The 6000-nt window shown below is 41.6% G+C and overlaps 1 protein-coding gene across 4 annotated transcripts in view; it reads left to right on the top strand.

The window, feature by feature from the left end:
* Window positions 1-1398: 1398 nt before the first annotated feature.
* Window positions 1399-6000, top strand: part of dhx58 (DEXH (Asp-Glu-X-His) box polypeptide 58) — a 49128-nt gene continuing 44526 nt past the window's right edge. The window contains exon 1 of one of the 4 annotated variants that reach the window (XM_073071474.1): window positions 1399-1515. The gene's annotated coding sequence lies outside the window, so the exon portion shown is untranslated. Of the gene's footprint in view, window positions 1516-1640; window positions 1758-4037; window positions 4058-4107; window positions 4256-6000 lie in introns of those variants that run through there. The other 3 variants (XM_073071475.1, XM_073071477.1, XM_073071476.1) reach the window with 3 other exon arrangements.

Here is a 6000-nt window from a genome sequence, read left to right as displayed (position 1 = left end):
GTCATTTTTTAAAAAAATTGGATAGGTATATGGACAGGAAAGGAATGGAGGGTTATGGGCTGAATGCAGGTCGGTGGGACTAGGTGAGAGTAAGCGTTCGGCACGGACTAGAAGGGCCGAGATGGCCTGTTTCCATGCTGTAATTGTTATATGGTTATAACTGCTGGTACACAGTAAAAACAAGACGTTTTTCAGGACCATGGTGCTATATGAAACAGTACAAAAACTACACTGAACTACGTGAAAACAACACAGAAAAAAAACTACACTAGACTACAGACCTACCCAGGACTGTATAAAGTGCACAAAACAGTGCAGGCATTACAATAAATAATAAACAAGACAATAGGCACAGTAGAGGGCAGTAAGTTGGTGTCAGTCCAGCCTCTGGGTATTGAGGAGTCTGATGGCTTGGGGGAAGAAACTGTTACACAGTCTGATCGTGAGAGCCCGAATGCTTCGGTGACTTTTGCCAGATGGCAGGAGGGAGAAGAGTTTGTATGAGGGGTGCGTGGGGTCCTTCATAATACTGTTTGCTTTGCGGATGCAGCGTGTAGTGTAAATTTCTGTAATGGCGGGAAGAGAGACCCCGATGATCTTCTCAGCTGACCTCACTATCCGCTGCAGGGTCTTTTGTGTCTCCCTCTTAGGTAATTCCTCTCTGTTTGCATCAGTATTGGTCAGTTCTGCTACTAAAACTCCCAAGCGACTGAGGAACAGTTTCTTCCTCTGTGCTACCTGATTTCTAAATGGACATCGAACCCATGAACACTATCTCACTTTTTAAAAATTATTTCTGTTTTTGCACTACTATTCTTAATTGCCTTGTACTGCTGCTGCTAAGTTAACAAATTTCATGACATATGCCAGTGACATTAAACCTGATTTTGTATCTGATGTATTTGGCAAATTTTTAGCTACAAATTTCTCATAGCTCTTAACCCCATTAAAAATTCTGATCCTTAAGCTAAGAAAACCTACACTTTTAAAAAATGAAAGGTTAATGCTTTTATATAAATATATCAGAATCAGGTTTAATATGATTCGTGAAGTTTGTTAAGTTAGCTGGAGCAGTACATGATAATATAGAAAAAATATGGTAAAAAACTATACTTTTAAGGGTAATTTCTATAGTCTGTAAATGAGAAATCATGCACTAAAAGTTAAAATCTATGCTGGAAGCCTTTCCTCTGTTGAGTAAGTTAGCTTGCAGTTTCGATTTTTGATCAATATCCTGTCAATCCACTGGTACCGATCAAAACATTGTTTATTTGTGGCAAAAGTGAATTTTTTTTCACTCAAATGTCATTTGAACTTCAAACATTTAGCTTCTATTGGCAGTCCATGTACCCCCTTTAAAGGCCCTTGATGTAGGTTCCAGCCACTCACTTAGTTTCAGTTTCTATTCTGGAAGCAAGTAAAACAGAACTTAAATGTTCGATTTGAAAGCCAAGGCAGAATCAGATGTTGTCATTTCCTCGCTGCTCATCGGGAAAGAACAAGAAGGGCTTAGAGGTGAGTGGGTTTTTGATTAAAAAAAATGGTGTTTGCATCTTGGCTGGAGCTTCTGCTGAAAGTCTCTTTAAAATATTTTTCGAGTTCAATTCCTGCTTGGGAGGTTTGAGTGCAAGAATCTAGGCTGTGGTCCCAGTGTAGTGCCGGTGGGAGTCCAGCTTTATCGGATGTGTGTTTGTTGAATGAAGACCCATCTACTTTCAGGAGCATCTAAGACACTGGAACTTAATCATTGGAATAAGGTTTAGTATTGCTGACATATGTCATGAAATTTGTTGTTTTGCTAAATGTTGTGTAATTATCTGGTTACCTGAGGGAGCTTGCTATATGCACTTTACCTTGGTAGTACCTTACTCCTGTAGATGCAAATGACATCATGAAATTGATTAAATATTGGCTTAGTTTGACTAAAATAATTCTAAGAACCCGACTGTAGATATGGATTCCACCTAAGTGTTTGTTTTCCTCTCTTGTGTGGATGGCTGTTTGAGCTTGAATGCAGTTTTATCAGATTCAGCAACCCCCAACATCTCAGGCAAGCAGCCATTCTTTGAGCTAAATGTAACAGTTTCGTTCAATGGGTGATTGGTAAATCCCAGTGAGTTAGTTTTTAATTTATGTCGTACCTTGAAGTAACTGTAATGAGCCAAATCTCTTGTGAGATTTTAAAATGTCGTAACCTACAAGCAAAGTCCAGACGTTGCAAGGAATGCTAGAAGGTGCAATCATTATTAGTCATATACACTCTGTGGCCACTTTATTAGGTACACCTGTATATCTGCTCCTTAATGCAAATATCTGATCAACCAATCAAGTAGCAGCAACTCAATGCATAAAAGCATGCAGATATGGTCAAGAAGTTCAGCTGTTGTTTAGACCAAACACCAGAATGAGGAAGTAACGAGATCTGTAAATGACTTTGACTGTGGAATGATTGTTGGTGCCAGACGGTGCTGATCTCCTGCAGTTTCCATGCCCAAGACTCTCTAGAGTTTACAGAAAGTGGTGTGAAATACAAGAAAACATCCAGCGAGTGGCAGTTCTGTGGGCAAAAATGCCTCGTTAAATGAGAGAGGTCAGAGGAGAATGGCCAGACTGATTCAAGCTGACAGGAAGGAGACAGTAACTCAGATAACAATGCGTTACAACAGCGGTGTGCAGAAGAGCATCTCTGAATATCAAATCTTCAAGTGGAGGGGCTACAGCAGCAGGAGATCACACCAGTTTCCATTCCTGTATCTAATGAAGAGGTCACTGAGTGTATAGGGTGGAGGAAGCATTTTCTTGAATAGTTTTAAGACAGAGAAACTAAAATACTCAATGAACAAGGGAATAAAAGGCAAACAATAATAGGAATTTGGAATTGAGATTACTAGAAGGTCTGTCTTAGTCCCATTAAATGATGGAGCAAGTTTGAGGAGTGAGTGGCTTACTTTTGCTTCTAATTCATGTCCTTGTATTTCTTGGATCATGTCACAGACAGTGCAGTTTAACTAAGAATGAGCTGGGCTAAAGGGCCTCTTTTCATGTACAATAACTCTATGAATTTTTGTATCTATGAGTGATCTGTGTCATGGCAAAAAGAGTGAGAGAAAGTCCTTGATTTAATCATAATAACGTTAAATTTCATTTTGCTCTACCATGGAGAATAATTAACTGCACTAAGTTAGTAGATTTGTAACACTCATGGGATATTTATGTCAGTGCACTTTCCACAAACAAAATTTGGGTAGATTTCCAACTTCGCTGCTTAAAACCGACAGAAATCAACACCGATTGTAGTCGGAAGTGCCCACAGAGGACACCTCAGAGGAGGCGTGCGTGTAGATCAGGGTTACAAGGGCGTTTAAGGAAATGGGGTTTTAAACTCCCTATACCGACTATTGTGCTGGCAAACGTGCAGTCTCTGGTGAATAAAATCGATGATCTCAGAGCCAGGTGCTGAATCACCCTGGGGACGTTAGGACCGCGTGTGTCCTTTGTTTCACGGAATCCTGGTTAACCCCTTCCGTACCGGATGCAGCGATTCAGACCGACGGGTTTACTATACACTGTCAGGATAGATCTACAGAGTCTCTCAAAAGCAGAGGTGAAGGAGTATGCCTCATGATCAAATCTTGTTGGTGCACAAATATATCAGTGCTGTCCCTATTCTGCTCACCAGACCTGGAATATCTAGCAGTAAAGTGTCATCCATTTTACCTACCACGGGATCATTTTGGTAGCAGTTTACATTCCACCTCAGGCCAATATCAAGCAGCTTTTAGATGATCTGAGCAATGGGATCAACGTGGACGAAACAGTTCAGTTTTGAGAGATTTTAACCAGGCCAGTCTGAAAAAAATCACTAAGCAATTACCATCAACAAATCATTTGCAATACCAGAGGAAACAACACACTGGACCATTGTTACACCACCGTCAAGAATGCCTGCCGTGCTATTCCACACCCTCACTTCGGGAAGTCTGACCTGGCTGTAATTCTACTCCCTGAGTATAGGCAGAGACTGAAGACTGCAGCACCAGTAGTGAGGACCAAGAAGGTATGGACAAGGGAAGCACAGGAGCGCCTACAGGACTGCTTTGACTCGGTGGACTGGACTGTATTCAGGGATTCATCTTTGGATCTGGATGAGTATGATGCAGTTGTTACCGACTTCATTAAAACCTGTGTGGATGAGTGTGTGCCCACAAAGACTTACTGTACATTCCCAAACCAAAAACCGTGGTTGAACCAGAAGGTACATTGTCTGCTGAAGGCTAGATCTGTGGCATTATACGGAGGAATTTAAGATGGGGGGGGTTGTTATATGGGAGGCAGGTTTAAGGGTTGGTACAACATTGTGGGCCAAAGAGCCTGTACTGTGCTGTATTGTTCTATGTTCTATACAGTATTTCTGTTTTTGCACGTTTTTAAAAATCTATTCAATATATGTAATTGATTTACTTAGTTATTTATTATCATTTTTATTTTATTTATTTTTTCTCTCTGCTAGATTATGTAATGCATTGAACTGTTGCTGCTAAGTTAACAAATTTCATGTCACATGCCGGTGATAATAAACCCAATTCTGAACTTGTTACTTAGACGTGGAGCTGTCAATGTGTGTTGGCTGTTGTGGGAAATGCCCAGTTTTCATTTCCATTTATTTGTTTATTGGAAATCTGATAAAATGCTTCAAGAATAAAGACATTATAATATAAGCAGAGCTAAAGGGATAATATTTTTTCTGACTGAATGCAAATAATGACAATGGAGATTGAAAAATTATGCCTTAGGTCTTTACGTGTAGTCTTCACAATGCAGCTTTCAGCAGTACATGATCCATAATTTCTATCCCTAAAGCTACTCTGTCACTGCTTGCTTTTGATCTTTTAAGCACATCCATTACCTTATAGGCTATGCTGTAGATACTCCAGTTTTTTCATGGAGTAAGACAAAGGAGATGGTGATGGACTTTAGGAAGACTAAGCCTACACTGCTCCCTGTTACTATTGATGGTGTGGACGTGGATGTGGTGAGGACTTACAAGTACCTGGAGGGGGGGGGGGGTGCACGTGGACAACAGACTTGAGTGGAGCACCAACACAGAGGCTGTGTACAAGAAGGGCCAGAGTCGCCTCTACTTCCTGAGGAGACTGAGATCCTTTGGACTGTGCAGGCCTCTCCTTCACATGTTCTAACAGTTTGTTGTCGCCAGTACAATCTTCTATGCCAGTGGTCCCCAACTACCAGGCCGCGAGGAAACGATACAATTTGGCGATATGAAACGATATGAGTCAGCTGCACCTTTCCTCATTCCCTGTCACGCCCACTGTTGAACTTGAACGCACCCGAGGTCATCAGGCGCCTAAACGCAGTGATACCCTCGCACCAGGGATCACTGGTTGGCCTCGGGTAACCAGCTGTCTCGCGTGGCCGGCGAGAAATGCCGTCGGTATTGGTCTGGAGTGCGGACAGATGGACCGTTAGCACTACCTACAAGGGGAGCGGGCGCACACCCTGTCTCTCCAGACTGCAACCGCCACAGCTTTGGCACGGAGATCTCCTACCTTGTCCTCTCACTGGTGTGTTGCAATGATTTTATATGTTCATACAAGGAAAATATGCGCTGTGTGTTTAATATCCAAACGTTACTTAAAATGTTATGATGCTATTGACTTATCACTATATTCATGCAAGGAAACTATGCGCTGTGTGTTTAATATTAAATTCGTTAGATAAACCCTTTTAGAAACGAAATTGAGTATAAGTGACTTATAGTTGACTTATCACCTATATTCCGGTCGTGATTAACACCCCCCTCCCCCCCCCCATCGGCCGGTCTGCAAGAATATTGTCAATATTAAACTGGTCCGCGGGGCAAAAAAGGTTGGTGACCCCTGTTCTATGCATGGTGTACTGGGGCAATGGCATCAATGTGGGTGATGCCAACAGGCTCAATAAACTAATTAGAAAGGCTGGCTCTGTTATAGGAGTCAAACT

This window comes from Hemitrygon akajei, chromosome 18, assembly GCF_048418815.1.
Source record: "Hemitrygon akajei chromosome 18, sHemAka1.3, whole genome shotgun sequence".
NCBI classification, from domain to species: domain Eukaryota; kingdom Metazoa; phylum Chordata; class Chondrichthyes; order Myliobatiformes; family Dasyatidae; genus Hemitrygon; species Hemitrygon akajei.
The sequence above is the reverse complement of the archived record's forward strand: the minus strand, read 5'-3'. Positions and strand labels throughout refer to the sequence as shown.